General features: G+C 38.1%; 1 protein-coding gene and 1 long non-coding RNA gene across 4 annotated transcripts in view; both read right to left on the bottom strand.

Annotated features, from left to right (window-relative positions):
* Znf385b (zinc finger protein 385B) overlaps nucleotides 1-21,636 on the bottom strand; it is a 299,896-nt gene that overhangs the window by 178,016 nt on the left and 100,244 nt on the right. The window lies entirely within an intron of this gene.
* Nucleotides 1,123-21,636, bottom strand: part of LOC104870967 — a 100,955-nt gene continuing 80,441 nt past the window's right edge. The window contains exon 3 of the long non-coding RNA XR_782674.1: nucleotides 1,123-1,326. This is a non-coding gene — a long non-coding RNA (uncharacterized LOC104870967). The remainder of the gene's footprint in view (nucleotides 1,327-21,636) is intronic.

The following is a 21,636-nucleotide window of genomic DNA, read 5'->3' as shown; positions in this document are numbered from 1 at the left end:
CAAAACAGCCTATGGGAGCAGTGGGATTGACCAGGTGAACTTGGGAGGTCTGCTTGGTGTTATAGTTAAAAAAGAGACAGAACTAGGAAAACATTTTAAATATCATACTTAATGTTGGCCAGATTAAGATTTAAACTTTATTAGTTTTTTCTCTGCAAACACAATGGTACGATAACCGTCACTCTGTGTCAACCTCATGGGGTTATTTGGCCCCAAATTCTCTTCTCTAATTTCCATCTTAAAAGTTTGAATGCATTTCATCTCTCAAAAGAGATATTTTCCACTGACTTTATTATACTCCCATTAAATACGGATTTTCCTAAATCAATTTTTTAAAGAGTTTTCCATCATGTACTGTGACAATAATTTGTAACGCAACTACTGCATAAAAAAATTATTCCAGAGGTTTTCCTTTGTGTTGCTTTTCAGGGATTTGGTAATTGGGTGTGTTCAATACTAACCATATGTTACAAAATTTTATAGTCTTCAGTCAGATTGTCTTGTTTTTCCAACCTGAATAACATCCCAATCTTTTAAATCAGTTATTGCCATTTCTATGTCACCCAGTTACTTTTAATTGTCTTTCTTAGGTCTTCCCCACACACTTACATTTTTTTAGAGGTAAAATGACTGGAATAGGACTTACTTTTCTGCCCTTATACAGGCTAAGGTCCAGTAAGTTTCTTCTTCTGTGTGTGCGGTTCCGGGGATCAAACTCAGGACTTGGCACTTTGCAGGCAGGCGCAGTGCCACTGAGCTACATTCCTGGCTTCAACACTTTCATTTCTAAGACTTTGATAATGTCAATGTCAGCAGTATTTTTAAATTTCCTAATGTAATATAACTGTTGGGATAAATATAATTTCAAGGGACAACCTGCAAGACCTTTCTTGAAGCAAAAATAGGGTCTTAAAAATAATCTTTTTATAAATATAAAATGTGATTTCTACTTTCTTCCATAAAAGAATTATACCCATATGCCCACAACAGAATCGAACTTTTGTGGTCCCTAGACATTCACAATCTATTTCTGGTACATTTAATAGCACCAAATTCAAAAGTGGAGAGGGATCAAAAATCAATGTAGAGCCTAGCTGCCCCTGTAGGGATATTTTATCACCCAGGCCAAAGTTTGCCAAAGTAAGGCTGAAGGCTTCCATCCTGGAGCCCAGTGATCACAGATGCTGTGGCCTGAGATGTTTTCAGTGAAGGTGGGAAGAAGGTGCAACGCTGGTGATCATCTGCTCCATTAATCCTCAGTGCGCGCTGGAAATCCATGTGGCTCCCTTAGCAGTACCGCCTCTCTCAAGTTTGATTCAATCTCACCTGCAAGTTATTAAGGACAGCATCTTGCAAGGGGCTTTGAAAAACTATATAAAACTCAAGGCTGCTTTAGAATGAAACTGAGCTTTCAGAGATATTGGAAATGTAATCTGAAAACAAAAATATCTCCAGAACTAAGACAACTATGCCTAGAAATATAAGCCCCATGCCTGTAGATCTCAGAATAATATTAGAACGTGGAGGATCCTTGAGAAATCATTTGATCTTATCTTCTACCTTCAGACACTTGAAATGTAAATGTTTTAAGAGACAAGACAAAGTATGACTCTGTTTTGAAAATCTCTAGGGTATAAGACACACTGTCCTCCTTTCTGGGGGCAGAAATGTTCTCCCCTAATTTCACCGGGGTTCTCAAACACAGAGGACAAGTGATCACCCCGACTCCTGAAGACATGGCTGAAGCTACTCTATTACCCACATCTTCTCATGCTTTCACAACTCCATTCCTCTTTTTTTTCTCATAGGATCTATATTCCATACAGCACTTAGTTATCCTTCTTTAAATTCACACAAAATTCTCTAAGTGTAGTTCGTAGACTCTTCAGAGTCCCAAGACAGCCTCAGTTCTGCAAAGTCTAAAATATTTCCATAAGGACACTAACACTTTGTCTTTCTCTCTGTATTGGCCTTTGCGTGGATGATACAAAACCTATGATGTGTAAAACTGCTGGTGCCTGAAGATGAGTTAAATGCAAGGACATCAAATAACTATGAGGTGTGATCAAAACATATGGTGAATGCATAAATGCACAATAAACTTATTATAGTAAAAGTTACATTGCATTAACCCACTCATCTAAATATATCCCCGTCCCCACTTAGAAAACGCTGATCTCATTCTTTTCACCACATTCTGAAGCAGTTCTAGAAGTGCTTTTTTGTTTTAGTTTGTTTTTTGTCTTTGGTTGCTCTATAGTGTCTGCACCGATGTCCCGAATCAATTCAAAACTTTACTGTTAACGGTCATTTTGACTTTGGGAACAACCAAAGTCACAGAATGCCAGATCCTATGCATTAGGTGGATAAGCCACACGTTATGTTTTTACCAGCCTGCCTTTCCTTTGTATGGAACTCAGCATCAGCACTGACTGAGTTTTTCATCACACCTCATAAAGACACTCATAAAGCGGACTACATAAGAGTGTCTGAGAGGGGTTAATGGCAACATGTGTTTTATTGTAATAAATTGTTAAAATTTAAATATTATTTAAATATACACTTTGTTCATGCTTTATAGTAATCCTTATTTTTACTACCATAATTGAAAAACAAAGAGAAATTTCTCTCAAGAATGTCCTTGATAAGGTTGTAATGTTTACGACATTATTAGCTTCATTACAACTCAAGCCTTTGGTAACTAGTCCTGGATGGAACATCTTAATCAATATCTCTGATATACACCCAAGTGCCATGACTGCCTCAAAACAAAAACAAAATGAAAATTATTGAGGGAATGAGCTGGGAGCTGAAGGAGTCACTTTCTTGCTGAAGCACAATTTTCTCTTGAAAGAATGGCTGACAGAAAAACTATGGTCATTTAGATTTTTATATTTGGCAGATATTTTCTTAAAATAAATGAAATGAATCTAAGGAAAACTCAGATTTGTTTTGTTCTGTTTTGTTTTGCATCTTGGAAAACTACTGTTCAGCACTGAGCTTGACAAATTTCCAATTCTTAACGTCTTTTATGATGAGGCAGATGATAATAGCAACGAATGCAAATTTTTCATTTTGTATAAGAAGGTTATAAACATCTAGAGGATCTGTGTATCCCAGGAAAATAATATTCTTCAAATAACAAATGCAAGGAGCCACAGAATTATGCATACACTAAATATCTGTTTAAAGTTAGAAAAATCAATGCATTTGCTGCAACAGAAGAGCACAGAAACTCACTGACAGTTTCACACTCCATGGTGCAACTAATCTTTTAAAAACTACTTCTTATCAAAATTTGGTGTCCTACCAAAGGGCATGAATACTAACTCAGCAATAAAAAGCAGTGAAATTTTGATACACACCACAGCAAGGATGAATCTAAAGACTTCACACTGAGAGCAATTTGAAAAGGTAGCATATTTTATGATCGCCCTCATGTAACAAAATGGAAAGACAGAGTGACAGTAATGGAGAACAACTCAGTGGCTGCCGAGGATCTGATGGAGGGAGAGTAGGAATATAGCATTGCAGAGAAAAAGTTTTCAGGGAGCCAGAACTGTGTGCCTGTGGGGGCAGTTGCATGAACCTACACGCGTTGAAACCTTTAGAACAAAATTGTCTGCTTTGATACGTTAATTGAAAAATAAATCAAGAAAAAAAAACTTAAATCACAATGTTAGCTTAGAGAAGATACTCAGTACATATTAGCTTTCTATGTGTTGAATCCATTCTAAATCCTGAGCATTATTCTTCCTTTGAGATGAGTCTACACTTATAAACAAAATTGCAATAATTACCCCTGGTGATACACATGCTAGTTTCATGAAGACAGTGAAGAAGCTGAAGTCTGATGTAAGTTTTGTTTCCAGTCGTGCTTGTGACTTCAGGAAAGCAGATACCATCCGCTCTATCAACCTCATCCTAGAAACTGTGAAGCTCCTTTGATGAAAGTAACGACTGCAGCTAATTTACATTGAATGATCTCTATCATCAGCCCCCCAGGGATGGCAAACCTTTTAGAGACCAAGTGCCCAAACTGCAACCCAAAACTCATTTATTGCAAAATGCCAACACTGCAATTAAACCTGAATGCTGAGGTTTTAGTTTAGAAAGAAACAACTGTTAACTGATGCTTCACTGCTGGAGCAACTTGGCTCGCAGGCCTTCAGAGAGGGCTTGGCGCGCCTGTTGCAGCGAAAACATCATAGGTTCACCACCAGCCAAGACTTACATACAGTCACCTCATTTAAACCTCGGGACAAACCCACCAGTGAGAGCCTGTCATTTCAAGGTCACATAGGTCATGGCCCATGAAATGTTTGCATGCAGTCACTATGTGAAGTATGCTCTGTGCTGAAGTTACGGGGACCCCGTTTTTACCAACAATGGGTGTTAACGGGGAAGTTACCTTTTGTCCTATATCGTATAAATCACACATCTTTCCAAATTCAAGAGCAATATGTATTTCAAACAATTACCAGTGAAATATTTAATTACATTGTAAAAGTTCCAATTAAAGTGCCAACTTTTCCAAAGCTAACTTGGGCAACATTTATGTCTCCCATTCCTTAGATCAAGGATGGTAAGACTGAGACACTAAACTAAAACAAAACATGAAGAAAGTCTAATCCCATGACTTGAACAGACAAACCTGCTCATTACTCCTGGACTCCACCACATGCTGTGGCTTCTCTGCTGATTTTTTCCTAAGAGTCACTCATTTCAGGGTTTCTTCTACTACCGTGCATTTGAAATAATTTGAAGTCTTACTGTTTAAATTTCCTGATTTAAAGTCTCATTCTTAGGTGAACCACATAATTTTTAAAATTTTATTTATTTATTTATTTATTGGGGGGCCGGGGCTCGAACTCAGGACCTTGCACTTGTGAGGCAGGTGCAGTACCATTGAGTTAAATCCTGGCCTTAATCACATAACTTTTAAAGTTCGTCATAACAGTAAGAATAATATTGACATATAATGCTATTTTTAAATGTTCACTTTTTTACAAAAAAGTAAGATATATTCTATAATTTCCTAAGACTATTTATTAGCAAGGGGATGGTTTCATACTGAAGTAGTGTCATCCTTCTCTAGAATTCATCAGAAAATGAGATGTCAGAATTTTAATGGCGGAGAAGTTTGTGGAAAACATCAAGATGCCACGAGTACACTCTGCATTACCACCTTATTAGATTTACAAAGCAAACTGGAGAAACATCTGACTTCCAAGAGGCACAGTGTGGAAGCTGGAACAATTTCTGTCACTTCCAGGAAACATGCACTGTGGCATCCAGTCTTTCAAAGGCAAACCTCTTTAACAGTGTGGTTGGGAAATGCTAAACTTATTAGGATTGGCACTTGCCCAGTTTTTATTCCCAATTCTTGGGACTGCTGATATAATTAAACTATTATTGTAAATAACCTGGGAATATTTTGAAGAAACATCAACACATCTCATAGTCTTTTTGTACATTCTGACGAGTTTAATAATAGTAATTATTAACTGAGGTCTATGTATTGAGCAAAACTACAGGGTTCATATGCATGGTCACACATTATAATGAAGAGAAGTTTTGGGGTGGCTCTTGAAAACCAATTACTCTTAAGGCTTAAGTTTTGTGGGTCCCTAAATGTACTTCATGAAAACCTACAGCGCCAAAGCGTGGAGACTGCCTATGCCACCCAAAGTGCCTCACCATGCTGGCCTTGAGGTCTCACCTGCGGTGTCCCTTCCTCTGTGACCCTTCCCGCACAGGCCGGTCTGACACCAGGCAGCCTTGAAGTCCCTTAGGGCAGAGCTCATGGACAGGAGTCCTTTGTGCCCCATGCAGTGACCCGCTTTCCTGAAGGGATGCTGAAGTGTGGGCCTTGAGAACCTGTATTTGCACACATGCACACCTTGCTCTCTGTGGGGAAGAACAAAAATTTTCATCTGATGACTAAAGAGGCTCAAAAGAACCCCACTGGGTCTAATCTGTTCCCTTCTTTCTTCTCCATCCCCCACCTCATGTTAGCACCTTCTGCTTGGAGACTGCCGTGGCTTCTGGCTGGTCTCCGGCCTTTGTCTGCCCTCCTTATCCCATCCTCCACGGTGCTGCCAGGATTACCTTTAAAAACCTAGGCCTAGTGTCACTATCACTTGGTATCCGTTTACACACTTAGCAGTATGTTGAGTACAGGAGGTGCTCAATACCTATTCACAGAATGAATGAGCGAGTGAGTGAGCACCTGCTGACAGCCTGAGTCCTCATTTGGGACCCAAAAATAGATCTCCCTGGCTTGCTTTCTGTGCGCCCTCGGAGCCTCTGAGCCATGGGCATGGTATTCTATTCGGTATAATGAAAGATGCTCCCTTGAGCACAATGAAAATCACAGTGTCCATGGTGTAATGTGAGTATATTACAAATATGTTCCTATTTGAAATGTCACAGATAGAGTTTACAACCCAGTTAGTAGATATGTGGTTTTGAGTTTGTTTACAATGGCAAAGAGCATCTTCTTTTGGGGGAGAAGATTTCAAAGAAATATTTCATAAATAAATTTATATGCTATTTAATATGTAATCACAGGCAAAAGCAAAGCTGTAACTAGGAGCAGTAAACTTCTAGGGATTAAAATTTCATACAGATATTATTTTTGGTTATCGGTGTCAGATGTCACAGCTTTGACTTTTAGATAGAAAGAGACTGCCAGCCCTCTGGGTCAGGCTGACACAAGCTCACCCTAGAGTGCAGTAGGATAAATGTCCCACACCAAGTCTTATCTATCTGTGAACAGAATATTTGACAGCTGCACACTTCTACAGCCTGGAATATTCCCCAGAGAAAACTGCCTAACTTCTGGAGTTGGCACAAAAGGGCCTAATAAACCTAAAGTTTTCCTGTGTGTGCCTGGAATCCTTGAGTTCCCTAGGCCAGAAGTTCATTTAGTCTTGAAACCAAGCCATGCCAAGTCTAACCTGGAGCGCCCAGCCCAGGCCTGCCCTCCACACTGCTGAGTCCTGAGTCTGCCTGGCCCAGAAGATAGCTGAGCTCGAACTCAGCAAGAAAGGACAAAGAAAGCCCTGCTCACCTCCTTTAGTGGCTGTGGTACTGGAACAAATTTCCTTTTAATGGCAGCTATACCAGGGACCAAACAAAGGGCGGGAATATAACAGGAGAGCCGGGAACAGGGGAAGTCAAGTATAAGAACCTTTCTGTAAGGCTCCTACATTAAGGATAGCAACAGTACCCACAGCTGGAGGGAGATTCAGAAAAGAGAAGTGAGGTGATCCATAGTAACTAATACATTTATGATCGTTTAAAAAATTAATTAGCACATGCTAATTTGAAATATTTATGGGGCACAGTGTGATACTTTAATAGATGTATACAACCTGCAATGATTGGGTCAGAATAATTAGTACATCACATCACCTAAACATCTGAGTGATAATTTTATTCCTCCTATACAGTTGTTCAAGTTAAAATACTAGAAGATAGTGCTTTTTAAGAAATTAACCTTTATGCCAGGCATGGTGGCACATGCCTGTAATCCCAGCACTCAGGAGGCTGAGACAGGAGGATTGCTGTGAGTTCGAGACCAACCTGAGCTACATAGTGAGTTCCAGGTCAGTCTCAACTACACAGTGAGACCCTGTCTCAAAAAAAACAAAAAGTAAGAAAGAAATTACCCTTTACTTTCTCAAGTAAGTCCTCTTTACCATTAAGAGATGGGACAGAACTAGGTATACTCTGTATCTGTATCAGAGCAGGGATGAGTGATCTTTGCTGACTAGAACAGGATGTCAGGACAGAACAGGGGAGAAAGGTGTGTGTGTGGCAGAGGACTGGCCAGTGGGGGAGGCAGAGCCTCAGCAGGCGGGTGGAGGGGCAGCCCAGCACCTCGAGCTGGAGCCTGAGCACAGTGAGGAAGGCGTGAGTGTTGGGGGCCATGGGGCTCAGTATGCAGAGAGGGAGCAGAGCATAAGCAGCCCAAGGACAGCTCCCACATAGGAGGGGAGTTACACTTTCCCTTAATTAAAAAAAAAAATGTGATGTTCAGCTTCATACAATAAAATAAGTACAGGATAAATCTTGGTATAAACATAATAATACAAACATACTCATAATACCCATTCACATCTTTCAGTTTTAGTATCTTACCTTCCTCTGTCATTACTTCGCTAGGCTAACAGCAAGACTATGACCTCTGAGGACCTTGTGCTTAGCACAGTCTTGTACAGGGCAAGCAATAATCCCATTATTATTGGTTGGAAAACACACAGGCCAGAAGGGGATATGCATACCATTCATGCATATATGATTTCCACATTATTTGAGGCATAGAAGACTTGCTGATTGTCATGGAACATATAGACCTTGTTCAAGGTGAAAAAGTTCTTCTCTATGAAGACCCTAGAAGACTACTCTAGAAAGATGGGCCGTGCTCCACTGGGGTGTGGTTTGTTCACAAAGGTATGGGAGATGGAGCCTCCTGGATGGTGGTGAGGTCATGGTGGAACCACTTTTGGAAGGGATTAATGCTGGTCTCAATGTGAATCAGTCCTTACAAAAGTGAATTCCTACAGTGTGAGGTTACCCCACATGCTTGGTCCCTCCTGCACTTGGATATTTTCTCTTCTTTCTCTTCATCATCTTGTGACCCAGACAGTGGGGAAGAGGTCACCAGAGGCTGAATAGATGGAGTGACCAGATCTTAGACATTCAGCCTGCAAAACTTCTTTTACTTCTAAAGTACCTAACATCAGTTATTTTGCTATAGCAATGAAAAGTGGATGATACAAGCAAAATAAATTTGGATTAATATTTAGCTCTATTATATCAAAATTCCGTGTTTAGGACACTAGTCTATGGAGAATATTTCCTCAACAAATAGGGTTTATTTTATATTCAGAGGAAAGCATAAATATAAATAATATGAGAAAAGGTGACATGCATTCTTCAAGATAAGGGATCCCTGAAGACAAATGAAAGCCCCAGTAAGGGAGATTGCAAAATGCTTACATGATATCCTTCATGCTTGAGCATGGTACAAAGGCTGTGGGATTTTATTGCTGAAAGAGGAATCCCTGTAGCAAGCTGTCATTTTGAGAATGACTCTGTGTCTTTTTCAATCATTTGGTTACGTCAGTTAATCTACATTGGGTGGATATTTCATTGCCTTTATCAGAAGTAGAAGGAAAGCAAATCAATAAGGAGGAAGGCGAGAAATCAAGACACAAAAGTCTTTTATGGCTATATACATAACATTATGAATTTTCTTAGAATTGATGTGTCACAACACAAAGCTTGGCTGAGTAACAGCTAAACCTTTCCCTGTCTTACTAGACAGCCTTGGATGCATTATATTCAGTGGACAATTTATACAGTCAAACTTTGATACATTGTAGGAATCAATTAAGGCAAATTAGCATACTATTTATCTTTGGCATCAACATGGCAAATATTTAGAAACAATGCCTTTGATTTCCCTCAGCCACTGATATTTCTCAAAGCTTAAAAGGCATATGTTACTTTAACTGTATAGTGGGGGAGAAAGCCATTCAACTATTTAAGCAAGTCTGACTTTAATGGTCTTCAAAGTGCATCTTTGTACCCCAATTTTTAACACCTGCGGCAAATCTGGACATATCATACAGATTGTCTTTAAAATTATGTAACTGATACAGTATAAACTTACTATCAATAGTGTGTAAGCTACATTGTGAAACGATATGTTCAGTAATGTTTTTTAGGTGAAAGATCTATAAATATAAAAGAATATAATTCAATGGTTAATCTGAAAAAAAGCTGACCAAAAATAGACTTCTTGTCCAAAGTGTTTGGAAATAGAGGGGAAATAAGGTTTCGGTTATATTTGTTGTGTACTTATTTAGATTAACAGTTGGATACACTGCTGTCCATTATGGAGGTCTCCACGTGTATGAGGCACTAAAGCTCCAGCACGGTTAGTTAGAGTCAGGGCAATATTAATCATGGACTGAAACTTCTCAAACTGTGAGCCAAATAAGCCCTTTCTCTTTTAGGTTGATTCTCTCAGGTACTTTGTTATAGTGACAGAGAACTGACTAATAAGTCACTTTCCCTCATTTCTTTCAGAGACAATTTTTCTTTGAGAAATAAAGGAAAAGATAGAAAGAGATGAAAAATATACTCCATAAGACTTTTTTGCTATCATTTAGAAAAATGGAAACAATGCCACTGGACAGGTCAAAACTAGATTGCCAGAGTAAGGATTTAGTCTTAGATTTAAAAACGCAACTGTTGAGCTTCATTTTCAACACATCAGAAGACCAGACAGCTCTGGCCTAGACAGAGCATTTTAAGGAACAGATCTAGGACCACAAGAAGGGCTCTGATATTCTAAATAGCTATAAAGAGTAGATAGCTAGAACTACCAAGATATATAAATAATGCCAGCTACTCTTAGCCCAAACTTTTCACAATTTTGTTCTGATTTGTTCTTTCTGTTTCAGTGAGCATCTTTCCAGAGTGCAGCACTTCAGAGTGCTATTATAAAGTACAGATATGGTGATCTTTAAAACCACAGTTCTACAGAGGTTCCTGATCAGAGTCAGGTAGTGTATCCTAAGCTGTTGACACCATGCTTGGAACTATTTCATGTGTGTTTCAAAGATTAAGCAGCTTGTGCCAGTGAATTCTGGGAAAGTCTGCTTTTATACCTTAGTACTTAAGGAGCTCCTATTAAATAAAAGCACATATTACTAACAGCGAAGCTTTAAACTGCTTGCCTGGGCAGCCAGGAAACTGGGCGTTATGGTTATTACCACAACTCCCCGTCATCCAAAACAACGGGATCATTTGTGACTCCCACAGCTCTTGATACCTCTCCTTGAGGGAATTTGCATCTCGGTTTCCCAACTAGATGAGCAACTCCTAAACATTTATATATCCTGCTAGTTTCTCCACCTCAATCGCTACTTTCTTATTTTTTTTAATGAATACACAATAATAATACTAGAGGGCTGTAAATGCTTTTTTTGGGTAAACACTTTTGAATTAAGCAAAGCATCAGAAAATATGCCAATCTCTTGATGTTCCCTCCCCAGGAAAAAAGTATAAGATTAAGGATTGCCAAGAGAGCCTCCGAGGTTTCAAAGCTTTTGTTCAGAAAAAAATATTGAAATAGAAACTGTGACAGCAGACTCTTGTCTGCTTTGCTCAGGATGAAATCCTCAAGAAGTGCACAACACAATGTCTGGCCTGTATAGTTGATCCATCAAAATCTGCTGGGTAAATGACTAAAGTGATGGTTTTCTCTTCTCTAAACACACGCAAAAATGAAAACAGTTCAATTCAGAACGAGGAGCTAGCGCTGCTATAGACTATACCATATATACCATATATAGACACATACCAGGTAGTATCACAAAATACCAGTTTGCCATAAGAAGCACATCAAAATGTAGATGTGTAAGTCAGACCATTTCTTTCAGGAGCCAACAGATCTCATTAGACCCTGTGTCCTAACTCCCGCACAGCACAACAACTGACACTGGCATTAAGGACTCTGGTTTAAAAGAAAACATTTAAAAAGCCAAACTATGTTTGGACCATTAAAGAAAGCAGAGAAGAATATGACGCACTATACATACTTCAACCGGTTATTGTTTAAAGTAAATACCATGTTTTCGATGAGTCCCGCAGACCATACGCGCTGACTGCTGCCAGCCTCACGCCACTTCTTGGACCCTACTCTGGGTGTGTGGTGTGAGGGAGGGATTCTCTACTTCCCTGAACTGCCACCTCATTATCAAACCAGACTATCTCATTTCCTCCCACCAGACTATGGTATACTAAAAGGTCCACAGGAGCTGTAAAGAAAGAACAAAGACAATATGATGTGACCCCCCAGTGGCAAACCTTCTCTCATCTTTACTTTTTCCACCTAGTGAACACATTCAGACCTGTCAGGGCCTTCTCCACATTAGCCAAGCCTCTTTAATCTTTCTAAATGAGTGAAAAATAATTGGCAATGCTTTCTAAAGTATCCTGAAATGTTTCCATAGAAAGAAACTAATGCAGAATGATGAGCGGAAGTAAAAAGTTTTTTTTTTTTAACAGAAAAAAGTTATGGATCTGGCCCAATTAAGTGGCAAGCAGATTATAGAAGAGAAGGTTGGATTGGTAAGAGAGGTAAAAACAGAGCAAGGGACAGAGGAGGGAGCACCAGGTGACCTTCCACCACAGGGGACAGGAAACTTGGCCAGGGCTCTTGGCCACCCAATGTGGAACTCAGGGAAGCAGAGTAAATGATGGAAAGACTGATTCCAATTTCCCAGGTGAGAAATATTGATTAAGTCACTAGTGATGAAATATACCCTGTTAAATCTTCATGATGCTTTGGTTCCAAATTCAAGGTTGTGAAGATTATCCTTATCTCCTGGAGATGATGTTTCTAGATTTTCAGTTTTGAGGAAATGATTTAACTACTCAATCCTCAAAGAAGTGTTACTTCAAGTCTCACCATTTCTGCTAAAACATTTGCTTTCTGCTCTTCTGAAAACTCAAGACGCTTCCACTAGAATAGTAGTTGGTAGGTTTTAGCCTGTTCCTCATGAATTAGAAAATACCTTTTTGTATGCCAACCTCCCAGGGTGTCATTTAGCAGATACAGAGTCTTAAAGCAACTTTTTAGCCTAAGGGCTTTCTGAAGTCAAAACTTCTCCTTTTTTTTTTAGTACCAGGGATTGAACTCAGTACCTTGCACTTGCAAGACAGGTAGCAGTACCACTGAGCTAAATCCTCAGCTCCAAAACTTCTTCTGAAGTTCTCTTGGAGTATGATTTATAAAGCATGTGGAGACAGGAATCTGAGCCAATACATTTTATTCCAAATGTAGCTGTTTGGTTTCTTATACGATTTTTAAATGTGATGTTTATCTATCCTAGAAGACTCTGTTCTCTCAGCTCCCTGGAAAAAGAGTTGGAGTCTTGAATAATTATATCACTGGTACTTTTAAATTCTATTACTTGTGTTGTGTTGTGTACATTAAACATTCTCTTAATTCTGCTCCTCAGACTCAATTTTTCTACTGTTGAGGCAAAAATTACAAATCTACACACTGGCATGGACAACACTATTTTGTTGTTGTTCATTATTAAATGGCTTTTCTCACAGAAAAGTGGAAACATGGCCGAGGAGATAAATTATCAAAAAAGAAGATAAGCTGAAAATATTATGCATATCAGAGATGTTCATTTATTTTATTTGCCACATTGCAATGCTTATAATTAAAGCACCTCCCATCATATTTTCATCTGTGGAAGGGAGTATTAATCTTACAAGGTAAAAGAAAGCAAACTATCCTGGAAACAATACTGGCAGGCTAGAATTTTAAGCAGAAGAAGTACTGAAGGAAAATGGGGAGTGTGTGTGTGTGTGTGTGTGTGCGCACGTGTGTTAGAAAGAGAGGGAGAATGAAGAAGAGCAGGAAGAGAGAGAAGGGAGAATATCAATATATCAATTGTAGATGCTTCTTTTAAGGAAGCAAATCTTCCACAGAGCTGCATTAATACTGAAATTCAAGCAGCTCAGTGTGAATTGTCTTGTTTCAAATATTATTTCCTTTCGGTATCTCTCCTACCCTACAATTTCATCTCCTACATGCATACTAATGATGCCAATGAATATCTAATAGCAAACATCATCTCTGAGAGCAGAGGAATGAGAATATTCTGGGCAAATGTCACAAACATGTGATTTCCAGATAACACCTAGTTCTCATGGAGCAAGGGGAAAGAAAACAGTGATTGTACAGCTAAACACATATAGTACTTAAGGAAAACATATTTCAACAGAACAAAAGGACAATTAATCACTTTATATCAACAGACTACATTAGACCTAGAGATGTTGTAAGTTTAATTTAGATTTTATTCTGCTTTGATTTATGTCCATTAGTGTGATTGCTGGTTTTAAGAAATATTAGAAATTTATCTTTCCTCGTATGGCTAGTATTAATGCTTGTCCTAGAGGAACAATTATTCTTCATTGATAGTAACAGTTTTACATCCCAAATCTAAGTTTATTTTTATAATTTTAAAGCCTGTAGTTGATATAAAAAGGCATAACACATAAAACTATAGCTGCTAACTGACCTACATTCATCATGCACTGGGTGATGGGCAAAAGATTTTACATCCGCATTTTGACTAATCTTTATGATGCTAGAATTCTACTGGGTGGACATTATGATCCTCAACTAAACTAAGGACAAACAAGGAAACTGAGACTGAAGAAGGCAAATGATTTTCCAGTCACAGAACCAATAAGAGGTTGAGCCAGGGTTCACATCCAAGTGCATCGTGTGCTCAAGTCCTTTCTCTTTACTTTCTCGTATAATTAAGAAGTATAGCACCGCAGATGATCAGATTTGATTTATTGGAACATACTATTAGATTCAAATACAATCCTAAAAGGGCCCTCTTTTTTCTTAATCTCCTACATTTTAATACTACCACAGTATGTCTATGTACAGACATGTATTCTTTATACATAAGAAGATTTTTCCTCCCTAGAATGAACTTTCACCTTCTGCAGGCAAGGAGAAGGCATGATCTAGAAAATGTTCCTCTCTGTGCCTCCAAAACCTCAGAACAAGCTTGTTATTGCTTACAACTGCATGGGATTAGGGCTCCTGGTTTTCAGAGTCTTAAAATACAATCACATGGAAAATATTGATGAACCACTATTAGCTGCTTATATCTTGGCATGAACAGAAGCTGAGAAGGTCAGTCAGACCTTCTTCTCAGGGAAAGGAGGACAGTGCCAGGGCAGCTCTGTGTGGACAGGAACAGAGAGCCTCTGCCTAAAGTACCTGTGTCACAACTGTGCTCCAGTCTGGTGCTGCTGAACACGTTAACACACCAGTGAGGGAGTCCTGTAAGGAAAGACGCTAGCTCCCATTCATGAGGAACAAGAAAACTTAGTCATAAGCCATCTTAGTGACTATCACCCTATTGATTGTTGTGTAAACACTAGGTTTCCTGCCTGGGAAGAATTTGCTGTTTGGTTCCTTTCAGGCCTGTTTGCATATTCCCAACTGCTACATGGCCAAGAATAAGTAAGTTTATGTAATGTTCCAAAGAAACTGCTCAACACCGTGGCTTATTTTAACCAAGGTATGAATAGAAAACAGAGATGAATTCACAAATACTTCTTTCACATGTTGTAAAATATAACTTTTTACTCTCAAAGGCCAAAACGGTCTTGGCCATTTAAGTAATTATAGCTCACAACTGTAATTTAGAGTTAGCCCTGGTTAACTCTAAATTCACAAAGAAAAATAGCTCACTGGTCTTACTGGAATGCTGAAATAAATGATTTTATAAAAACCTATGATATTTCAGTAATCCTAGAATGTATGGTTAACCCAGAGAAAAATCAACAGTTGACAATTTGCTAAAACAATAATTATTTATAATTTATTAGCTACCAAATAAAAGGCAAAGTTCCCACACTTTGTAAACATTGCCTTTTTAATCCTTACTGCATTCTTCACTTTTTGTATAGAAGAAATAATTGTAGAAAGGACAGGTGATTTTCCTAACGGTCCCTGGAAAGGAAAAAAAAAGTGGTCCAAATTCCTGGCATCTCAAATTCATTCTTCGTCACTTCAGCCACAGTAAAAATCAAGTCTACAAACTTTTAATTTTCAATCAAAAGGAGGAAATCCTGGGGAAATGAAGAGGTGGTAGATATAGGGTAAAAATGCACTGAGATTTTACAGATTAAAAGCTACTGTAGACATTATTTGAATGGCAGGTTTAAAAAGTAGTATCTTTGAGGTGGGTGTTATTGAGAATTTCCTGACCTTTTTTTTAAATTGAGTCTATTGGTACATTTTAAGTATACGGTACACTTACATCCATCTTGTACCTTTGCATGACAGGTCTTGGTTCTCATTTTTTTCCCCTTGTCCCTGCCCCCGCTCCCCTGAGAATTTCCTGACTTTGAGGGCTGTGAAATATATGCATGTGTCAGGGCCTTGGTGAATGATAAACAAAATCATAGCTACTTTACCTACATGTAGGCTTCAACTATTCTCCTAAATCATCTGCAGTGCTGACTTCCTTCCAATGGCATTGACCCTTTTGACCTGAAGGGAGCTCCCATGTGAAAGGATGGCCCTTGTTTAAAATTCCCAATGTATTTTATACCTGTATCAAATGTCTCCAAGGTGACAGGATAATAGAAACTGAGAAGGCAGAAGTGGAAAAGTACAAAAAAGGTAAAACTTTAAGAAATAATTTTATAAAGGAGGCAATCTAATGGATAGGACCAGTGTTGAGGGGCCAGGAACAAAACCCAAGTCTCCCAATTCATAGAGCAGCACTTATTTTCGCTCACAGAGAGCTGTTACCAGGTAAAACAGGCTTGAAATTACAGCAAAAAAAAAAAAATCCATTATCAACTATAGACTTTCTCTGTACAGATTGATCTAATATTTAAATTATTTAAATACATTAACAACAAAGTAAAAAAATGTAAACCATTAACATAGTATACTATATGCTTACCAAATCCTAAATAGGTTATCAGACTTCTAATAGTGACATTCTTCCTAATAAATATAAACACTGAAATTGCTCTCATATGTGAGGTAACACGTGCACCTGCTCACATTAAAATAAAAGATGCTTTCACCAAATTTCCTGGAGATTTCAGGTAGTTGTGTAGCTGTTATTAACTGGAAAATCCCTCAACTCATTGTGCACTTACTGATACACTCTATTAGGAAAATGTTTTCAAAATAAATAATCTAAGCCATAAGATTCAGACAGTGTTTCATACTACTAGCTGGCAGTAAATGAAACATTTTATCAATAAAGTATTTTTACAATGTTTATATTATTTTAAAATGACATTCTCATTTAATTATGATCTTTTATTACGTGAAAAAGCTTCCTACATTACATCATGTTTAAAACGTTTTTGTTAATTTCTATGAAGACTAATCTGCGCAGATGTTATATTTTAAAATATTTTATATAGTATAAAATACAATTGTGAATATTGCTAGGAATATGCAGCATATTAACATGTCATCTTTTCAGTGCCCCACTGCTTGAAATTTATTTTAAAGCTGATATTTATTTATTTGAAATCAAGCATTTCAATATTTTAAATATCAATGAAGTAATCACATAGAACTAGTCCTTTTCAAAGACATTATCAGAGCATTTTAACAATATACAGAATCCAACGTATTTTTAAATGAAGTTATGTTTGCATTAGTTCTCATCTCTTACAACCACTGATGAACTGTAATGTACATCTTAATAGAAGGGGAAAAGTACAGGTCAAATGCCAATCATAACTGCTTCTTTAACTAAACACAGTCCCAAGATTGTCCCAAATTGCCAAATCTTGCCGCCTAAAACTCTGGTAGGAGAAATAATACTAATTATAGCACCGCTCAGCCGTGTTAGAATCTGTACAACCCTGGAAAATTACAACTAAAGCCAAGTACACCTACAAAGAGATTTCCTATCACGTTAGAACAACAACTCCACCATTTGTGAGTTATTACTTACCGAGAAGCATGTTTCTTAGCAATAGTCGGCCCAGTTGGTCTGTAATTTCTGGGCAGTGACTGTGTCAAGAACCGAAGGATGTTAACCTGCCCCACGTTTCATTAGCGATTGAGTGTGAGCCTTCACAAACTCTTCCTTGTATCCAAAGCCTGCTGGAGGACGATCCCGCCTCCGCTCACTCCTGTGTACCTCTTTTGAAACTAACAACAATACAGTAACTGTCACTAGATGTTGCCTCTTCAGCCTACAGAGCCAAAAAAAATTATGGAAAAGTAGGTTCCTTCTCTGGCGTTTAAGATACAAATACTGAATTAATCATGCTGTTTCTTAAAAGTTCCCAATAATATCTTTTAACTCACTTCATAAAAAAATTTAAACTTCTACAAATAAGTTCATAAAATCATGTTTTAAAAATCCAGCTTTGAAAAGCAGCCTATTCTCTAATGCTTTTTTCTTCTAAAAATTTCAAATATATTTTACCATAACTAAAAAGAAATTCTGCTATAAAACAAACTGTATACTATGCACATTTTAAAAGAAGATTGGGTCGTAAAAACCTATCATTCACCGAAGAAATGCAAATGCATTTATTATGTGGTGTTATGAACTTGAACCTTCAATGAAATTTTAGTTTCAGGATGAATTGCTTGTTTGACTCTAATACAGAGATAATTATTTCTAAAGTAGGTTTCTCCTGCCAAAGGAACAACCCTTATGGTTTTAAATAAGGATATTGTAGTGAACATTTAACAAAGAAACATCTCATCTCTTTTTATGTCTCCACTGGAAGGTATTAACAATTTTAAAACAGGAAAATATATCTGGGCCAAAGGGAGAATTCATCGCATGCCAGCCAACAACATAGTCAGTGAGCTGAATGTGATTTCTAAAACAGAAAATAAAATGACTTCTGAAAATATTGCATAGTTTAGCAATTGTTGTTAAAGTATTCTCAACAGATACTACTTTTGCACACCATAATGGCACAGCACAGGAAAGGGTACCTTCTTAGAGTGCAAACCCAGTTTTCAGATGCTTATTCATGTTTCTGTGTTTCTCTATTCTTTAACTTGGAAATTCCACTTTTACATGACTATCTACTCTTATTTTGGTAAAAGAAAGGTAAAAAAGTTAAGTTGGAAAAGAGAGAGAGAATCTGAACAAAGTATAATCTAGATTGAAAAGGAAAATGTGCAAAGACTATGAAGATAGAATAATTTGGACCAAAAGAACAAAGGGAGATGGCTGAGGATGGAAATGGTAAAACAGGCCGAAGTCTACTTTGTGCCATGCTAAAATGTAAGTCTCTTACAGACAAATATTTGAATGTAGTATGCAGAAGGCTGATGCAAATTCTTTTCTTTATAAGATTTTTTTCAATTTCTTATCAGTATATGTTTGTGATACAAATAATATCTTCATTGTAGGGTCTTGGTACATATACTTGTCACATCTTGGCTTTTTTACTTTTTGTTACAAATGCTAATTAGGAAGACTTGTTTTTTGTTTTGGGTTTGGTTTTTTTTTTTTTGATGCTGGGATCGAATCGGGACCTTGTGCTTGCAAGGCAGGCAGCGGAACCACTGAGCTAAATCCCAGGCCTCCAAATACTAATTAGAAGAAGAGATGAATGTGTTCATATTAAGAAGCAGTTCTCTGGAAATGTGCAGGGGGCCTCTTTTCTTGACTGTCACTTCCCATTCACTTTAACCCATGGTTCTCACACTTGAGCATGCATCAGAATTCTCTGGAGAGCTTGTTAAAAGGGGCGGCTGGATTCTAACCCTAGAACTTCCAATTCAGTCTGGCTGCCATGGGGCCTGAGAATCTGCATTTATAACAGGTTCCCAGGTATGATGGTTAATTTAGGAGTTAGTTTGCATTAAGTGGTGCCTAGCTGGCCAGTAATTCATGATTTTCGAGTGTGTTTCCAGAGGAGACTGGCTTGTAAGCTGGCTGGCTGGGTGAAGATCAGCCTTCCCTGTGAGCAGGCATTGTCCAACTGGCTGGGGCTTCAGGCAGAATCGAAGGGAGGGGAAAGATGAATCTGATTTTTCTCTTTCTGAGAGCTAGTACACCCTTTCTCTCTTTCCCCTGCACATCAGAAGTCAGCCTGGCCTTTGTCCTCTAGGACTTGCAACAATGCCCCCTACTTTCTCAGGCTTCCAGCTTCATACAGTTAGTTTCACCATCAGCTTCTCTGCTTGAGGCCCTGGAACGGGGACTGAGCCAAGCTACTGAATTTCCTGGTTCTCCACCTTGCAGATGTCCCTGCAAGGACAGGGACTGTGGGACTTACATGAGTCTCTTTCCCAAATAAAACCCCTGTCATCTCTCTACGTTTCTATATTTTCTCCCCAAAAAACTCTAACACACCAGGCGACACTGATGTTATTAGAGCCATGGCTCTGACTCATCAGATGATCCTAGTATCTCGATGAGGACAATTTTCATTGTCAATTCTATTTGTATAGCTCTGAGTCAGGAGGCATTCGAAACTGATCAGATCTTATAATAACTATTCACTCTATCGGGCAATTCTAGTGCATTCATGGACTTGGCCATAGCTGGTCACACTGTCTCTTCAGGTGAATGGGATCACTTTTCATCATATCATGTGCTGAGCTTAACTGCCATTTAAAAATGTTTCAAAACTTATCTTTTCAAAAAAAGCTGTACCATAACTTGGCATTAAAGTTATTCCATAAAGCCACTTTAATTAGCTTTAAAAATAACTCATCTCCTACAAAGATGGCATAAGAACAGGTAGAAAGGGTATAGCTGTTATTAGGAAAGCAGGTGCTCCTCACTGAAGGATGAGAATAATTTCAGATTGTCTTGCAAAATAGCAATCAAGGAGCATAGAAGAAAGGTGAGCACATGTGGAGGCAGCAGCTGGCACTTCAGCAGCTCTCCTCAGCAACACAACCCAAGACAGCCGAGGTGGCCAATCCCTTCAAAGAGAAAAGCCGACACGAAGGATCGCTGTTGTGAATAATTCCAAGATCCAGTGGACTTTCTTTAAGATCCTGTGTCATACTTTATTGACAGCTGTTTTTTTCTTCAGAACTCTAACCCCTAGGACTTTGGGACAGCACATTTTTGTTGCAGCCTGGGGTACTGATTATAGCAAGCTTAGCAAACTAATACAGCATTTTTGCTGGGTTGATATTAAGTATAGACTAAGTTTAGAAAAGGACTTGGAGAACAGATCACCACTTGCTCTCTTTTTCCTTAAAAAGTTTGAATAGCCACAGGATTGTTTGTATTTAGAAAGCAAGATGAGACTCAGATGTTTCTAATTTATACTTTTTTTCCTTCATCAAACTGGCCATGGATGTCTAAGCTGATGACCCTCAACCCCCCAAGACCTAGAAGCTGAATTTTTAACTTTCTTGACTTTTTAATTCTTGTGTGTTTTCTGTTCCACTCCACTAATACTTGCTTTTATCTTTATTCATGTCTGCTTCCTGTGTTTGATTGTTTTGTACACCTTTTCTAATTTTTAAGATGTGTGACTCATTTATTTTCAGTTTATGTTTTTTATTGATAAAAGCAATTTAGAAGATCAGTTTTTAATGTGAACTTTTACACTCCACTCACTTTTATGTAATCTATCATTCTATTGTTGATTTTCCTTTCCTCTCTTTACTTCATGGCTAAAAGACCTGAGAGAAAGCAGTAACAAGACATCTTTTAATTTTGTCTTTAACACTCATGAGCTATTTTGCCTTAAACAGATGACTCACTTTTCAAATGTGTGAACATCAAATCAACTAAATATGATAATTATTGAGACCACAAATTGCTTATTGTTTTAATTATTTTTGTCCAATTAATCATACATTAAAAATCAGAGTACCTTCTTCAGCTGCCTGCCTGCCTGCCTGCCTGCGATCACCCGGCGGCGTGCACGCGAGCTCCCGGAACACTCATGATATTTTGCCTTAAACAGATGACTCACTTTTCAAATGTGTGAACATCAAATCAACTAAATATGATAATTATTGAGACCACAAATTGCTTATTGTTTTAATTATTTTTGTCCAATTAATCATACATTAAAAAAATC

The sequence above is a fragment of the Fukomys damarensis genome, unplaced genomic scaffold (genome assembly GCF_012274545.1).
Source record: "Fukomys damarensis isolate Sample0158 unplaced genomic scaffold, DMR_v1.0_HiC HiC_scaffold_26, whole genome shotgun sequence".
In the NCBI taxonomy this organism is placed as follows: domain Eukaryota; kingdom Metazoa; phylum Chordata; class Mammalia; order Rodentia; family Bathyergidae; genus Fukomys; species Fukomys damarensis.
Note: the sequence above shows the minus strand (reverse complement) of the source record. Positions and strands in the feature narration are given on the sequence as shown.